Source organism: Rhinopithecus bieti, unplaced genomic scaffold (genome assembly GCF_001698545.2).
Source record: "Rhinopithecus bieti isolate Rb0 unplaced genomic scaffold, ASM169854v2 scaffold_26532, whole genome shotgun sequence".
Classification (NCBI taxonomy): Eukaryota; Metazoa; Chordata; class Mammalia; order Primates; family Cercopithecidae; genus Rhinopithecus; species Rhinopithecus bieti.
Window position 1 is genome coordinate 3185762 of NW_016812934.1, and position 18438 is coordinate 3204199.

Here is an 18438-nt window from a genome sequence, read left to right on the forward strand (position 1 = left end):
AAGATTACACGTAGTGATGTGCTGATGCATGATTAATTAGTATGGGAGTTGGAGAAGCCTTGATTTGTAGTGTTTGCCATTTTCTATGGTGTAAATACTCTTACCATGGCCAATTTCAAACTACCGATGTGACGTCATTCAATGTTTTGTCTGCTCCCTCCAGCTGGCATGAGCCAGATCCAGCACACCACTGTCCCATTCTTGCCCTCCAGCAAATTGCCTCCGCTCTTCCCTAGCCCTGCAGGCCTGTCTGTGCCACACTAGCCCTGTGTGACACTGCACTGTCTTCTGTGGTTTTCCTCACCAAAATGATACCTTTGTAAATAGTCACCTTATTAAACCCTCCTCAAATTATCCAGTTTGAGATACCATCTGTTTCTTGATGAGATCCTAATCAAGTTATACTATCCTGGAAACTGGCCATTTGGAAATATTTCCTCTTGCTGTATTGTCAATATCTAGAGTATAGAGATTATACTTTATTAATTTATGTGTCTTCAGCACCTAGCCAATGAAGAGGGTAGGAAAGGAAAGAAGAAGGAATACATTTTCATTTGAATATCTACTATGCACCAGATATTGTGTTAGATACTTTAGAAATGTTTCCTCTTTAATCCTAAAAAATCAAATTAATTCTAGGTACTGTCATTTCCATTTTGCAGATAAGGAAATTGAGACAGAATGGCTCAGTAACATTTTCAAGTTTACACAGTTAGGAAATGGCTGAATAAGGATTTGAACCTGTGTGTCTCACTCTAAAATCTACACTTTTTTTCTGCACTGCTGCTTAGTTTATTTTTAGTGAATGAACAGATGTTTTAGTTAACAGAGAAGATAGAGTGCCATCAGAAATGCCTGATAAGGGAAGTCTTCAAGTGGGAGAGATGGAATCAGCTTCCTCCTGTTCCTAGAAATGAAGTTTCCAGTAATCTAGCAGTTTATGTAAACCGTCTTGTGTAAACATTCCTGTGAACAGGGGGTATTTTATATAACATTAAGTGATTCATGAATTAGCCCTAAACCTGGCAGACCTTTTTATTGTACCTTGACAAATTCATGTCTCCTATGGCTTCGAGGCATCCCCAAAGTTTATGTGTTGGAAACTTGATAACCAATGTAGAGGTGTTAGGAGGTGGGACATATAAAAGATCTTTAGGACATGAGCACTTGCCCTTGTAAATGGATTAATGCTATTATCTCGGTAGTGGGTTCTTTATAAAAGGAGGTGTTCAGCCCCCTCTTGCTCTCTGTCTCTCTCACTTTGCGGTGTCTTTTGCCTTGTTATGACACAACAGGAGGACCTTCACCAAATGTCTTGATCTTGGACTTCCCAGCCCTGCAGAACCAGGAGCCAAAACATTTCTGTCCATTATAAATTACTTAGTCTGTGGCATTCTGTTACAGCAGCACAAAACTAAGACAATATTTTACAGTAGTATTGGGCAGTTTCTAATCTCCTTAAAGATTAAAAATAGCTTGACACTCTAAGAGGAGAAAAACCATGTCTGTGTGGTTGCATTAAATTATGAGGAAATTGCAAACATGATCAATTACAAGATAAATTTTGTACAAGAAGACACTTTGCCTATCTCAAATTTTGTGCTCTAGTCTTCCATCTAGAAAGTACTGGTGATTCTATTCAAGACTTGGAAGAACCCATAGCAGGTGCCTTAAAAAAGTGTGTAATATATTTCTGATCTGTTAACAGGCCCTAAAGCAACTGTTATTTTTGTTATAATAATGAAAAACATTTACTGGAAAATTGATGCTGGCTTTGGCAATTTCATTCAGTCTGTTAAGATGCCTCAAGAGGGAGCACAACAGGTCTAATGGAGCTATTAGAAACCTGAATTAGAAGACATGAGTCCAGTTCTGACCTTCTCACTTGCCTAGTCTTATTTTATTTATTTATTTATATTTATTTATTTACTTATTTCTTTTTAAGATGAAGTCTGGCTCTATTGCCCAGGCTCTATCGCTCATTGCAACATCTGCCTCTGGGGCTCAAACCCTCCTCCCACCTCAGCCTCTGGAGTGGCTGGGACTGCACGTCTGCACCACCATGCCTGGCTAATTTTTGTATTTTTGGTAGAGATGGGGTTTTGCCATGTTGCCCAAGCTGGTCTTAAACTCTTTGGCTCAAGCGATCTGCCCACCTCAGCCTCCCAAAATGCTGGAATTACAGGCATGAGACACCGCTCCTGGCCATTTGCCTAGTTTTAAATTGTAGGTAAGCCGCTTAAATGTTCTGCACCTCTGTCTCCTTAAAGGTGAAAGGGCAGTTGGATTAGACTAAAGGTAGTTGGATTAAGTTACCTTTCTAGCTCTAAGAAGTTTTTGTAGTGCTTAAGAAATTTTCTTTCTTTTTAGTGAAGTCATTAGTATTTTCTACACTTGTTAGCTACTGTGTCTTTTCATTTCTATCGTATTTATTTTCTTTATAGTAATAATTTTGTTAGTTATTATATCTCTCTTTTCATTATCTGTCACCTATATACTATCTACCTATATAAATATTAAAAAGAAAAGCTGCCCAATGTTCAATATAAGGACACAAAAATAAAACAATCCATACACATGTTTTGTGTATATGTGTTTGTGCACACATATACTACATATATGTACATGTACATATTAATATGTATACATCTATATACATGTATAAACATATACACATACATATATATGTACACACACACACGTATATATGCAGTGGTGTTTTGTAAATGTTTTCCAGTCAGCCCTCCTAGAAGAAAAAATCCCTGATTTATAGCGTTTGCCAATTTCTGTGGTGTAACTACTCTCACCATAGCCAATTCAAGCTACTCAAGTTGAGTCACTGAACATGGAGCTGAGAAAAGATTCACAAACTAGACTCTCTTGCAAGACAATACAAGTTGGTTGGAGCACACCATTGAATATAGACTGTTGGGTGTTACCATCTGTCTTTCATGCTAGAATACCTATTTTTAAAAATTTAATTTTATTTTATTTTAAGTTCTGGGCTACATGTGCAGGACGTGCAGATTTGTTACATAGGTGAACGTGTGCTATCATGGTTTGCTGCACCTATCAACCCACTGCCTAGGTATTAAGCACTACATCCATTAGCTATTTATCCTGATGCTCTCCCTCTCCCCAACCCCCTGATAGGCCCCACTGTGTGTCGTTCCCCTCCCTGTGTCCATGTGTTCTCATTGTTCAGCTCCCAGTTATAAGTGAGAACATGCAGTGTTTGGTCTGAAATACATATTTTTTTTCTTCAACTTTTATTTTAAGTTCAGTGGTACATGTGCAGCATGTGCAGGTTTGTTACATAGGTAAATGTGTGCCATCGTGGTTTGCTGCACAGATCATCCATCACCTAGGTGTTAAGTCCAGTGTTCATTAGCTATTCTTCCTGATGCTCTCCCTTTCCCTACCTACCCCAGACAGGCCCCAGTGTGTTGTTCCCCCCGCAATGTGTCCATGTGTTCTCATGATTTAGCTCCAACTTATAAGTGAGAACATGTGATGTTTGGTTTTCTATTCCTGCCTTAATTTGCTGAGGATAATGGCTTCCAGCTCCATCCGTGTCACTGCAAACGACATGATCTCATTCCTCTTTATGGCTGCACAGTATTCCTTGGTGGATATGTACCACGTTTTCTTTATCCAGTCTATCATTGATGGGCATTTGGGTTAATTCCATGTCTTTGCTATTGCAAATAGTGCTGCAATGAACATACGTGTACATGTATCTTTATAATAGAATGTTGTATGCTCCTTTGGGTATATACCCAGTATCAGGATTGCTGGGTCAAATGTTTTTTCTGCCCCTAGATCTCTGAGGAATCACCACACTGTCTTCCACTATGGTTGAACTAATTTATACTCCCACCAACAGTGTAAAAGTGTTCCTTTTTTTGGCACAACCTCACCAGCATCTGTTGTTTTTTTAACTTTTATTAATAGCCATTCTGACTGACTTGAGACAGTATCTCATTGTGGTTTTGATTTGCATTTCTCTAATGATCAGTGATGTTAAGCTTTTTTTTTTTTTTGTATGTTTGTTGGCTACATAAATGTCTTCTTTTGAGAAGTCCCTGTTCATGTCCTTTGCCCACTTTTTAATGGGGTTGTTTTTTTTCTTGTAAATGTGTTTAAACTCCTTATAGGTTCTAGATATTAGTTTGTCAGATGGATAGATTGTATTTTCTCCCATTCTATAGGTTGTTTGTTCATGCTGATGATAGTCTTTTTTGCTATGCAGAAGCTCTTTAGTTTAATTAAATCTCATTTGTCAATTTTTGCTTTTGTTGCGATTGCTTGTGGCATTTTTGTAATGATATATTTGCCTGTGCCTATGTCCTGAACGGTATTGTCTAGATTTTCTTCTAGAGTTTTTATAGTTTTGGATTTTACATTTAAGTCTTTAATCCATCTTGAGTTGATTTTTGTGTAAGGTATAAGGAAGGGGTCCAGTTTCAATTTTCTGCATATGGCTAACCAGTTCTCCCAGCACCATTTATTAAAAGGAAAATCCTTTCCCCATTGCTTGTTTTTGTCAGATTTGTCAGGTTTGTGTTCTCTGTTCTGTTCCATTGGTCTATGTGTCTGTTTTTGTACCAATACCATGATGTTTTGGTTACTATAGCCTTGTAGTATAGTTTGAAGTCAGGTAGCATGATGCCTCCAGCTTTGTTCTTTTTGCTTAGGATTGTCTTGGATATCCAGACTCTTGTTTGGTTCCATATGAATTAAAAAAATTTTTTTTTCTAAGTGTGTGAAGAATGTCAATGGTAGTTTAATGGGAATAGCATTGAATCTATAAATTGCTTTTGGCAGTATGGCCATTTTTATAATATTTTTTCTTCCTGTCCATGAACATGGAAGATTTTCCATTTGTTTTGTTCTCTCTTATTTCCTTGAGCAGCTTTTTGGAGTTCTTCTTGAAGAGGTCCTTCACTTCCCTTGTTAGCTATGTTCCTAGGTATCTTATTCTTTTTGTAGCAATTGTGAGTGGGAGTTCATTCATAATTTGGCTCTCTGCTTGCTTGTGGTTAATATATAGGAATGCTAGCGATTTTTGCACATCGATTTTGTATCCTGAGACTTTGCTGAAGTTGCTTATCAGCTTAAGAAGCTTTTGAGCTGAGACAATGGGATTTTCTGGATATAGTATCATGTTATCTGCAAACAAAGATAATTTTACTTCCTCTCCTTCTATTTGAATACTGTTTCTTTCCTTCTATTGCCTGATTGCCGTGGCCAGAGCTTCCAATATTATGTTGAATAGGAGTAGTGAGAGAGGGCATCCTTGTCTTGTGCCAGGTTTCAAGGGGAATGCTTCCATCTTTTGCCTATTCAGAATGATATTGGTTGTGTGTTTGTCATATATGACTCTTATTATTTTGAAGTATGTTCCTTCAATACCTAGTTTATTGACAGTTTTTAACATGAAGAGATGTTGAATTTTATTGAAGGCCTTTTCTGCATCTATTGAGATAATCGTGTGTTTTTAGTCTTTAGTTCCATTTATGTGATAAATCACATTTATTGATTTGTGTATGCTAAACAAACCTTGCATCCCAGGGATGAAGCCAACTTGATTGTGGTGGGTAAGCTTTTTGATGTGTTGCTGAATTTGGCTTACCACTATAAAATATCTATTTTAATATATATTTTGAGAACTGCATACTGAACGTAAAACTAAGAACACAAAATGCGTTTTTTATTTGATTTCTGTTTATTATGGTCTTTACTTGGAATTATTTTTAAATAACTTTCTTACCTCATGCCAAATACATACACACACAAGCATGTATATGTACTATACTTACCTAAATTTTGTTAAAATTTTTTGGGAATGTCTATGCACTATGTAACTATGTATAAGTAGATTATACTAAAATGTGGTGCAAATTTGTTTTTTCATAAGTCACCTATCCTTTCAAATTTAAAGTTAAAAGAACTTCCTTAAATATCTGTATTTCTTTGGAGTTCTAAACTTTTAGGGCCATCCTCATTAGTGTACCCAATATTTTCACTGACTAGTTGTTTATCAATGGAGTTAGGGCTGGAAAAAACCCCAAACTATTAGATCATCAAGTCTGGGAATGATATAAATTTGATAAACTCAGAAATCCAAAAAGCTGCATACAGTAATTTGGTATTTAGTCAATCACAGAAAGGCTACAATGCGTTAACTGTTGACTGAATGATGAGCATCAAACACAGAGTGTAATTAACACAGACAGAAGCTTACTGCCAACAACAGTTTGAAACAATTTTAGTCCTCTATTTCCTGCCAACTTTGATATATAAAGAACCCTTTACGGCATGATTGAGAGAATTTGTTTTTGCATGGGGAATTCAGTTCATACCCCAGAGTCTCTAGAACAGGGGCTCTCACAGGGTAGACATTGTTGGGTATTTTTTGGATTGAACTAGTTGAACCAGATCTACAGTTTTTTAAAAAATTAGTCCTCAGACACAACACTTCTCGTTAGTAAATTCTCATTGCATTTCATGAATCTGTGGTAATATGTTCTCTGTCCCCTTAAGTAGTAAGTGAGTGAGCCTTTGCATGGCTAGGGTGCATTGCCTAAGGGAAAAAAGACAACGAATACCTATCTGAATCAAGGGAAAAGTTTTACAAAAATCGTTATTAAGAATTTGAAGTGTGTACTGATCAAATGTGCAAGAATGAGTATCAGCTCTAAGCTGTCCATTAACAGTTTATCCGCTACAACTGGAACCCTATCTGCTATGTCTGTCCTGATTCCTTGCTGATCAAGGCAATTAGCTTTATTCTGAACTGGGAACCTGTCAGGACAAGATCTGGAAAAGCATATGTTGCTGAGTAAGCTGCAGGCAGGTGTGTGTGTGTGTGTGTGTGTATGTGTGTGTGTGTGAATGTCAGACATTAAAAGATGTGTATCATTTATCCACACTGATAGAAATAATTGACCTGCTGGCGATTCCTTCCTTCTTCTCCACAGATCAGTAATGCTGAATTACTTGCAGTTCCTCAAAGAATTCAGGCTTCCTCACACCTATGTATCACATGGTCTGCTCTTACAGCTTGATATCAGCCTTGTCCCATCCCGGCATTCTCCCCAACCCCTGACTGAGCTTGGTAACTACTCTAATTCATTCTTCTAAACCCAGTTGCGAGGTCTCTTTGTCAGAACGTCATGCTAGCCTGCAATGAATGCCCATCTTGTGAGGTCCATTGCATTCAGTAACACATTTATCCATGTCTTTATCACATTGTATTGTGGCTTTTGCTCAGCTGCTTGTCTGTCTCCCTTGTAGATTATATAAGTTCCTTGAGGGAGATATTGATTCTTACATCTTTGTATTTCCAGGACCTACCACAGTACTTGGCAAATAGTAGCTACTTATTAATGTTGAATATTTCAATATACGAATAACTAAAATTAATGAACAAGTGATTTATCAGTTGAATATTCATATATTCAATCTCAACTTGCTTTTATTAGTCAAGAGTTTTAACTTGTAACAAAAACAACTCAAATTCACTTTTGGTCAATCAGGAATTTACCGCTTTAAATAACTAAGAGTCTAAGGAGGGGTGTGAACTCTGGACATATTGGATCCAGGTCTCAGATGATGCCATCAGAAATCTGTCTCTCTGCAGATCTAATTTCTTTTTTCTCTGGGGTGATTTTATAAAGCAAGGACTCTTTCTACTATAAAGGATGGTCCTGGTAGCTCTAGGCTTATATAGTGTGGCACAACTCACAATTTCAGAAGGATACTGAATATCTACAGGAAGTCACCCAAAATGACTATGCTTGGCTCTACTTGGGCTCCATACGACACTCACCCTTGGACCAGTAACTGTTCCTAGGGTGATAGGGTGTTCTGACTGATCATTTCAGGTCACATGCAAACCCTAATGGAAAGTAAGGTTCCTTAATTTAAAATTTCCTTGGGGGTAACTCCTGGGGACAGTTTGCAAAAGAAAATGATATGGGAAGACAAAAATATAAACAGTATCTATGCACTGTTGTTGATTTTGCAATATGTTCAAATTTTTAAAAGCCTGCCATGTGTCCAGACCAGTTTAACTTCTTCATGCCTTTTTCCTAGGCCCACTGAGGTGCACTAAGACTGACATAAAGAAATGTTGGGCGGATGCTTAATTTCCAGTTACTTAGATGCTGAACTGAGGTGCATAATTCTATGCCTGTACGTTGCTCCTTACTCCTTCTTTTTTATTTATTGCTTTGGAAAAAATATCGTTTAAATTTTGGAATAGTTTTAGATTTGTAGACAAATTGCATGGATAGTGTAAAGAGTTCTTGGCTGGGTGTGGTAGCTCACAACTGAAATCTCAGCACTTTGGGAGGCTGAGGTGGGAGGATTGCTTGAGCCCAGGAGTTAGAGGCCAACCTGGGAAACATGGTAAAACCCCATCTCTCCAAAAAATAAAAAATAAAAATTATCTAGGTATGGTGGTGCACGCTTGTTGTCCTAGGTATTCAGTAGCTAAGGCGGGAGGATTGCGTGAGCTCAAGAGGTTGAAGCTGTGTTTGCATCATTGCACTCCAGCCTGGGCAACAGGCTGTGAGCTGTGTTTGCATCATTGTATTCCAGCCTGGGCAACAGAGTGAGACCTTGTGTCAAAGAAAAAGAAAGACAAAAGGCTTCACATATACCACATAATCCAGTTTTCCCTATTGTTAACATCTTACATTACTGTGGTACATTTGTCACAATGAAGGAACCAACATGGGTTAATTAGTTAACTAATTAATCCCCACAGTTTCTTGAGCTTTCACTAATTTTCCCCTAATATCTTTTTTTCTGTTCTAGGATCCCATTCAAGTTATCCTGTTAAATTTAGTTGCCATGTCTTGCTTGTCCCCTCCTGTCTGACATTTCTCAGGCTTTCCTTAGTTTTGATGACTTTGATAGTTTTTAGAAGTTCTGGCCAAATATTTTATAAAATGTCCCTCAATTTGGGTTTGTCTGATGTTTTTCTCATGCTGAGACTGGGTTATTAGTTTTGGGGAAGAAGCCCTCAGAGGTAAGGTGTCTTCTCATCACCTCATGCTAAGCACACATACTATCAACATGATTTATCCCTGGTGACGTTGACCTTGAACCCTGGGATAAAGTGGTGTTTGCCAGGTCTCCCTGCTGGCAAGTCCCTTTTTTCTCCCTCTTCCTGTATTCTATGCTCTGAAGCAAGTCACTAAGCACAGCTCACACAAGAGGTGGGGAGCTAAGTTTCACTTTCTTGAGAGGAGGAGGATCTACATCAATTATTTAGAATTGTTTGGAATTCTGCTGTGTGGGAGATTTGTCTCTTCCTCATTTATTGATTTATCTACTCAATCACTTGTTCATGTCAGTATAGACCTATGGATATTTATTTTATACTTTGGGCTATAATTCAGCACTGCATTATTTATTTTGTTGCTCACGTTGTCCAAGCTTTAACAATTGTGAGCTCTTCCACTGGGCCCCTCTGTCCCTTTGCCATGCTCTCAGACTTTTGGTTTTTGAACACCTCCTTACTTTCTGGCTCTACAAGGTGGTCCATTCTCACCTTGTCTATTCTCTGTCCCAGTCCTAGAGTCATCTGTTTCCTCAAAGAGCCCTGGTTCATTTTATTAGAGAATAGTAAAGACCAAGACCTGGGTGCTGGTTGTGCCCCATTGATACTGGGTATCATTACCTTTAGGCCCTCTCAGCAGACAGAGCTAGGAAACATGTATGGTTTCTAACTCATTTCACTACTTGCTTTTAATGTCCTTTGTTACTGACCTTTCCCTGTATCATTTATTCATGCCTTTGCCTTGTCCTCTAGTTTGATGCACATTTTGTTGTCTCCTGTCTTCCAAATTTGGTTCTAATTCTCGGTTATGCTTTTATTGCATTTTCTCCTCGATTTGGTGATTATGATGTAAGAACAAATGTGTTCAGCTTGACTCAGCTTTTGGAATGTCTACTTTGCTCTTTCCTTGCAGACTACGTGGGTGACACTCAGATGCTGTAGGATATATAGACAAGGCTTTCTTTCTGGACCCTGTTTTGAGACGCTTATAATCTAATTCTGTAACTCTGGAAAAAACATGACTAGAACATACTGTATACTCTCATATATGCTTCTTGGTGAGGGGCTGGTCTATTTCGGTCATTCGTGAACTCACTCAATCATCAATCATTTGTTGAGCACTAATGAATCAGACATGATTCGAGGTCCTGAGGATACAGTTTTGCATCAGCCACAGTCCTTATCACTACCTCTAGCTTCTAAGTTTTGGAATCTAAAGGAGACCAACAGGCAAGAAATAAAGGATAGAGGTAAGGATAGAGGTAAGCTGGAGCAACAACAGGGAAAGAGGGGAAGGATTAATCAGTTTCATCTTGGCAGCACTCCCATTGCAGGCACAGTGCTTGACAAAGAAACCAAAAGCTGCTGTAGCAAATTTTATGAAGTCAAGCCCATAAAAACAAGAGGCAGAAGATGCTGGAGTGCCCTCTCCCCTTCAAACTCACTTTCTCATCCTCCCCCCGGATCCTGCTCTGCCCCTCACCAACAGAGATCAGAGGCTTCAAGTTTTGAAGCGTTAACGTAATTGAGAATTTTATAAATTCTCTTCAAGGGGGCATCATTAGATTCTATCACCAGGAAATGAAAACGAATTAGGATTCTAGAATCCAAGATGGGCTGAGTGTGGGGGAGTGAGGTGTGCCAGAAGGGAACAAGTCAAAAATGATCTAAGTTACTTGGCCTAGTGAATGGGAGTGAATGATGCTGGGCTGAAAATACTAAAATTGACAGACATGAATATATAGCAATCATTCAACATAGGTGGCATAGCCAGGTGGCATAGGTTCAAATCCCTGCACAAGTTACTTAACCCCTCTGTACCTCTGTTTCTTCATCTGTAAGGTGGCGAGGGTAATTGTACCTTATGTGAAGGTTATATGAGTTAATGTAAATGCAATCCTTAGAACAGTGCTGGATAGATAGTCAATGTTGTATAATTAAGTGTTGGTGATCATTATTTTTATATATTGAATACCTTCTACTTTAGCAAGATACTCTATTAAATATTAGGAACCACACAAGAAACTCCAGATATGGTTCTTCCCATTGTAACTGCCCGGTGGGTTCTCCTTGCCCACTGCCCAGACAGAGTTAATTTATCAAGACAGAGGAATTGCAATAGAGAAAGAGTTTAATTCACACAGAGCTGGCTGTATAGGAGACTGGAGCTTTATTATTACTCAGATCAGTCTCTGTGAAAATTCAGAGATTGTGGATTGTAAGGATAATTTGGTGGGTAGGGGGCCAGGTGGTGGGGAGTATTGATTGGTTGGGTCAAAGATAAAATCATAGGAAGTTGAAGCTGTCCTCTTGCGCTGAGTCAGTTCCTGGGTGGGGGCCACAAAATCAGATGAACCAGTGTATTGATCTGGGTGGCACCAGCTGATCCATTGAGTGTGGGGTCTAAAAAATATCTCAAGAATGGATCTTAGGTTTTATAATTGTGATGTTATCCCTAGGAGCAATTGGAGAGGTTTAGATTCTTGTGGCCTCTGACTGAATGACTCCTAAACCATAATTTCTAATCTTGGCTAATTTGTTAGTCGTACAAAGGCAGTCTGGTACCCAGGCAAGAAGAGGGCTTTTTTCAGAAAAAGACTGTTATCATTTTTGTTTCAAAGTTAAACTATAAACTAAATTTCTACTTTTCAGGAATACTACAAAGTTAAATAACAGAATCTTTTGGAAATTCTCTCAGATCTCATCTGTCAATAGGTTTCACAATAAAACTTCAGTATCTTGAGTTAGTAAACTAAAAGGCTACTCATTGCCACATTAGAAGGTACACAGGGCTGACCTATGTCTGCTAAAGAAAGAATCTAGAAAATTGCTTTTCGCTTCAAGTAAAATGGATGTCTTTTAATACTTCAAAGTTAAAAGTTTTGATTGGTTATAATTTCAAATTAGTAGATTTTTAAAAAAGATGTTTGGGGATGTGAAATACAAGGAATGGTTGCCTTTTAAAAGACTTTTATGTTATTAAGATACTTTAAAAAATGGAAGTACCAACACAAACAAACTCTTTTCATGGTTCCCTTGATCTCCCAAAAAGGAAATCCAAAATATTTCCTTTTGTTAGAGTTAATTTTGGGGCGTCTGATCTTTAAGAAATCGATATGGTACCAGGAAATTTCACTGACTTCTCCCATCCCTGAACTCTCCTTGCTGCTTGTAAAGACTTTCAATGGGGTTAGTTTCAAAATTAATCCAGGCTTTTGAGGGCAGTTGGGCCTTCTGCGCTTGAATAGTTAAGTGAATACTATTAAAAAAAGAAAAGACTACACATTAGTAACTTGGAGGAACCAGAGTGAATGAACCACTTTTCAGAACCTGCATGACAATTTTGAAAATTAAACCCAGTTAATAGAAAAAAATGCTAAATCAATGGCCATAAAATTTAATGGGTTTATAGCAGCCTTAACACAGTAGGACTGAATTATCATGTTAATTTAATTTCCATTTCTAAATGAACCAGAAGGCACAATAAAGGTCAATTAACCAGCTACCTTCCCTGTCTTCTTTTTCTTTTACTGCCGGTTTTAAATCACATTCAGCCCCAAAGCACTCACACTGCTTCTGGAAACTCATTAGTTTTTCTTGAAATTAAAACAAAAAAGAAAAAAGAAGAAACAAAAACTAACAACCAACCATGTGCTGATTGAGACAACCACTGAGTGTGTTCCACAATTATAGGGATATATGTATTCAGTGAAAAATCCCTACCCTTGTCACAAGGAGGCTACAGACTCAGTCACACCAAGCCTAGGGAAACACACAAGTTAAAGGCCTCAATTATTGTTAAACACAGTTTTTGGTTTGGGTATAGTTAATTTATTGTTGCAATGAATTGCTTGCAATTTGATGGAATGTGGATCAAAATTTTTCAAAACTTCTGGTGTTTTCTACTGATGTAAACATTAGGAGACTAGGTTGGTGAACAAAAAATATTTTTATTTTACAAAATGCTTAGTCATTATAATTGATTTCTAATTCTGTTTGCCATAATTTGAACAGTGATAATATAATATGTTATATAAAATAGTCTGATTTGATCATTCCACAATGTATTTAAGTAACCAAACATCACATTGAGCCCTATAAATATGTACGATTATTATTTATCAGTTAAAATAAAACTAAAATATATATACTCACAGATGCAACTAGTTTTGAGAGGCATCCTTTTTATCTTTGAAACTTTTAATCTAGTGACAGCATTGAGCTTTCTAAAATTTGTGACATGTTTGATCCACTTTCAAAGTTCCTGTGAAAGAACAGAAAAAATTGAAATTTTACTACTGAAAATTTTAAACACCACAAATATCTGAATGGTTTTGTCAACTGCATGGGTATTTTCTGGGATGGAAGGAGGCATTGTGCTGTTTTCCTCCCGCCTCCCCTCAGATTGACCTTGGGTCATATAAAGCCCTCAGTCATTGGCATGGGCAAGGCGGCGCTGAATGCTGACCTCCTCTCCTCCGTCTTCTCCCTCCTCTCCCCCCTCCTCCCCTCTCCACCACAGCAGGGCTCTCCCTGAGCTGCAGAGAGGGATTCTAGGAGCAAGCGTCAGCCAAGCACCTGCTGTGGCCTCTTGCCACTTGCTAACAGTTTTCCACAATTGATGAAAACACCCTGTTACAGTGGATTCTCAAAAATTATTACTGATTAACAGAATAATATGTTCTGCCCTCTCCCTGCCCCCAGTCTGCTTTTGGGACTCAAGAGGTTGTTTTTGCACATCAGGCCATTGTGTCATGAATCCTATCACAGAACTGTTGGTATGATTTAGCTGCTAGAATCACTGAAGTCACTGGATTGTGACTGACCACGTGCAGACAGGGACTGTAAAGGAGCAGTTTGGGTACATGATAGGGTAAGCAAGGAGAGAAGAAAGTAGAAAAATGGTAGCAAAAGGAAGAATGAAAGAAGATGATAAGAACAGAAGAAAGCCATGGCAATGCATGCCCTTCATAACTGCACTCATGAGGCAGAATTACCACTCCCAGGTTTGCAATGCTCTGTGTGAACAGCCCTTGCCATGCACATCTTGATTGTTGACCTAGCTGCTAGCATCACTGCTGGTATTACTTGCTGTCGTGGTCAGGTCCAAAGATTACAGACTTTGAAACATTCTGTTTTGAGGGTTTGAGAAACTTCCTCCCAGGTCAGGGGCTGACTGGTGTCGCTACCCACCATTATCCAGTATTTCCTAAGCCCATGTCTCCCAGGAGTTGTCCTATCAGAATACAGGACTGTGTTTTACAGCTTTTCTGCCATCTGGCTGTATGACTTTGGAAGTCACTTCACTTTGCCGGGCCCTGGTTTCCTCAGTGGTGAAGGGAAGAGTGTGACCTTGAAGTGACTTCTAGCTCCAACACTCTGTGGTTCTCTGAAGCCCCATTGCAAGCATGGGGCTGTAAAACAGGATCAAAGTGCTGTAGCTTTCCCTTTTCCTGAGATTCACTTCTTGTTTAAAGTGAAACAGCTGATTTTTTCCTAGGAACCTGTGAGTGTGTGCATGTACACAGACACATATTTATATACACTCAAGTGTATGCATACATCTATGTGTGTGTGTGTATTCTACAGTAGTCTGAAAGTTTAGTAATGGTGTTCAGTGCTTTGAGGGAAGAATTTGATGTTCTCTAAGTAAAAGGACAATAAAAAGAGGAAAAAAGTCTGTCTCCTGACCATCTTGAAAATATTTGGGCAGATAGTTACATTCTTTTATTGAGATGGGCCTTGTGTGTGTATAGATGTGTGTTTGTTTTTAGTTTCAGCCTGTCAGGAAAACTGGAGAGAAATGGTACTCATTACCCACTAGGAAATATCTGTCCATCTTCATAGCATAGTGTGTATATATTTTTAGGGACAATATTTTATGTTACACTTAGACCTCCCCAAGAGAACCCAAGACATTATACTGGGGCAGGGAGTCTGATGCCTTATATAAAATGGGCCAGGCTACTGACTGGTAAAGAAAAACACAAATTGTGTACATAGCAAGATTTAGTTTATTTTCTTAAAAATGTGTTTGCTAAGAATATAGAGGGATAGGAACATTCTTGGGATTGTTTCTTTTCATTTCTTTCTTTTTTTTTCTTTTTTTTAACATTTGGAACGATTGTATAAATTCCTGATGCTAATAGAGTGTGGGTGGGTGTCCTTCCTTTACATTGTAGAGCCACTGTCAGGAGGGTAAAAAAGAGCCAGACCGGCAGCAGAAGGGCCCTTCTGTGCAGGGACAAGAGCCATTCGGTTCCCTCAGGGCTCCTTCCCGTCCATATCCATGAGCAGCCAGAGAGGGACACAGGTGACAACTCTGGGCCTAATGGCCCTCTCTCTGTTTTTATCTCCCAGCTGGGGGTTGAATGTTCTTATTTTATAGTCACTTGCCCTTTTCAACTCTGAGAAAAGAGATGATTTCTCCCTCCCCCAACTCTGTTATCTGTGTTTCATGTTCTTTGTTCCAGAAAGAAAAGAAAAACAAAACGCTAGGATTATTTCTCTGAGAAGTTTCTTACATTCAGAAAACTGCATGTGAATGTAGCCGAGTGCTGTGTGAGGTGGTGCAGGCTGCCCCACTTCTGTCCAGAGTGTAGAGAGGTTGTGGAGCCCACCTGCAGCCTGGGGATCAGGCAGGTATGAAGGTGGCTTGGGTAGGTATGGGAAGATGAGTGTAGTGTGCTTGAGAAACAAGTAAATCTTTAATCCTCTGAATGCCACCTCGGGTTCTGCATTGTTGTCAGTGAAATGGTGACTGGTCCATCCATCCATCCATCCATCCATCCATCCATCCATCCACCATTCATTTGTTCATGTGTTAATTGAATCAATATGCATTTGATGAGCTTTTCTGTGTCAGGAACAAATGCCTGGTATGTAAACTGAAATAAGTCTACCAATGGAAGACACTCACAATAATGAGAACTTCGATTTATTGAGGTTTACAATTTGCCAGGTGCTATGCTGAGTTCTTTATATGTGTCGTATTGTTCATCATTTATTACCCCATTTTTTTCAGATTAGGAAACTGAGACTCTAAAGGGCTTGTTCAAGATCACCTAGCTAGTAAGTGACAGAATCAGATTTGAATGTGGATCATTGCAATATTGTGATGAATTTATTTGTTCTTCAACCCCATTTCTTGGCATACAATTCCTGAAATCCTTAGAATCTTCAAAATGATGTCTTTTTGTATACTAATGGTTGACTGATGGCTAAAAGCTCCTAAGCAGCTTCTGGATAGAGGCTGGTCACCTGAAAGACCAAGACATGATTAGAGGGTTAAGACTTTCAGCCCATCTCCCCACCTTCTGTGGATGGGAGAGGGACTGATGATTAAGTTGATCACCAATGGCCAATGGTTTCATCAATCATGCCTATGTAATGAAGCCTTCATAAAAACCCAAAAGGACCGGGTTCAGGGAGCTTCTAGACAGCTGAAAACATGGAGGTTCCTGGAGGGTGGAGTGCAAAGGAGGGCATGGAAGCTTTGTGTCCTTTTCCCCATACCTCACCCTATACATCTCTTCATCTGTCTCCTTTTAGTATCCTTCATAATAAGGGTAAATGTAAGTGTTTCCCTGAGTTCTGTGAGCCACTCTAGCAAACTAATAGATCCCAAAAAGGGAATAATGGGAACCCCAACATGAAGCCAGTTAGTTGGAAGTTCTGGAGGCCCAGACCTGCAACTCGTGGGGGTGGAGGCTGGTCTTGTGGGACTGAGTTCTCAACCTGTGGGATCTGACCCTATCTCTAGGGAAATTGTGTCAGAATTGAATTAAATTAGAAGACACCTAGCTGGTGCCTACTGCAGAACTGACTGCTTGCTTGTTGTGGGGGAAAATCCTCCACATATTTGGACACAGATGTTTTCTGTATTGATTGCTGTTGTGGTGTGAGAGCAGAGAAAAACATAGTTTGAGTTGGCTTTTCCACTCACAACCATCTTACTCTGGAACTTCCCATGAGGAGAACATTGTACTAGACAATAGTAAATGCAATGATGAAGCATGCCGGGGGGACTGAGTAATCAGAGAAGAGGGATTCCATCTACCTTTGAGAGTCAGAGAAGACATTTTGGAGGTAGTAGTTTTTGAGTTTAATGTTAAACTATAGACCTGAAATAGCAGATTCAGCTTCTACTGGAGATTCTAGGCAGAAGGGATAACTTGTGAAAACAAGTGTGTGTGGGAAGAGTTGAAAATATTTGGGTGTTTCTGAAACATCACATGCAAGGCAAGGAGTGGTGAGAGATGAGCCTGGAGAGGTGGGGAACAGGACAGATCATGGTGGATCTTTTAAAATCTACAATGCCAAGTGATGAGCTCAGTGGTCTAGGTGAAAAGTGGACATGGCAGGCACAGTTGGCTGGCAAGAGGGAAGAGAGGGAAGACTTGATGACTGATTGAGAGGGGATGGGAGAGATGGAGAGGGTACAGGATGCCTCCAAGACTTCTAGCTTGGTGCCTGGATGGATGGGAATGATAACCATGGATACAGAGGACCCAGCAGGAGGACTGGGTTTAGACAAAAGGTACTGAGTAGTTTTATTTCTCACCAGTCTGTGGTTATAACCACATATCATTAAGTTTTTTTAAAAAAATAGCAGGTCAAAATGGTATTGCATGGATTTCATACTATGATTTATAGTTAATTATTAACTTATAATTTCATAAATAACATCTTTCTTGCCTGGGGGAAATGAAATACATTTGCTATAATCATGAAAATCAAAGAGTTAAGTAAGCCATAATTTATGAATACTAATCATAATAGCAGCCACTTATTGAGCACACACGGTCCATATATTGTTCTTTATGCTTTTATATTCCATTCCTTTTGCCACTGAGATTTTAGCCTGAAAACCTAAGTGGCAGCTACCCTGGAGTTCAATCATGTCTTGCTGTGGATGCAGGTCCAGTGGTGTCGGTCTGCCAGGGATGAAATTGAGCATGGTACAGCCCTCGTGGTCTGGTGCCTGAGATCCAGAAGACAGCTGTGTGAAAATCCATCTCAAAGCCTGTGACGTTCACCGTCATTCAGCCTCTGCTGCTTTTGATGCTGGCATTATTTGGAATTCTGCCTGGGATATTCTGGAATATCTCCTGGGATATTGCTTGGGATATTTCTCTGGCACCTGACTATCACTTCAGATTTCTTATCTGAAACAGTTGGGCGTTGTTATCAATCCTTCCCCATCCATTTATTCTTGAAAGACTTCCTTGTTCGCTTTCACTGGAAACACCTCTCCTGATAGTCTAGTGCAACTCCAACTTTTGAGAAATGTGTTTTTCCTGTTATTTCTATAGGATATTGTGATAAGAGCACAGTGGATTCTGTGATGTGTTGTCAAGATCCCA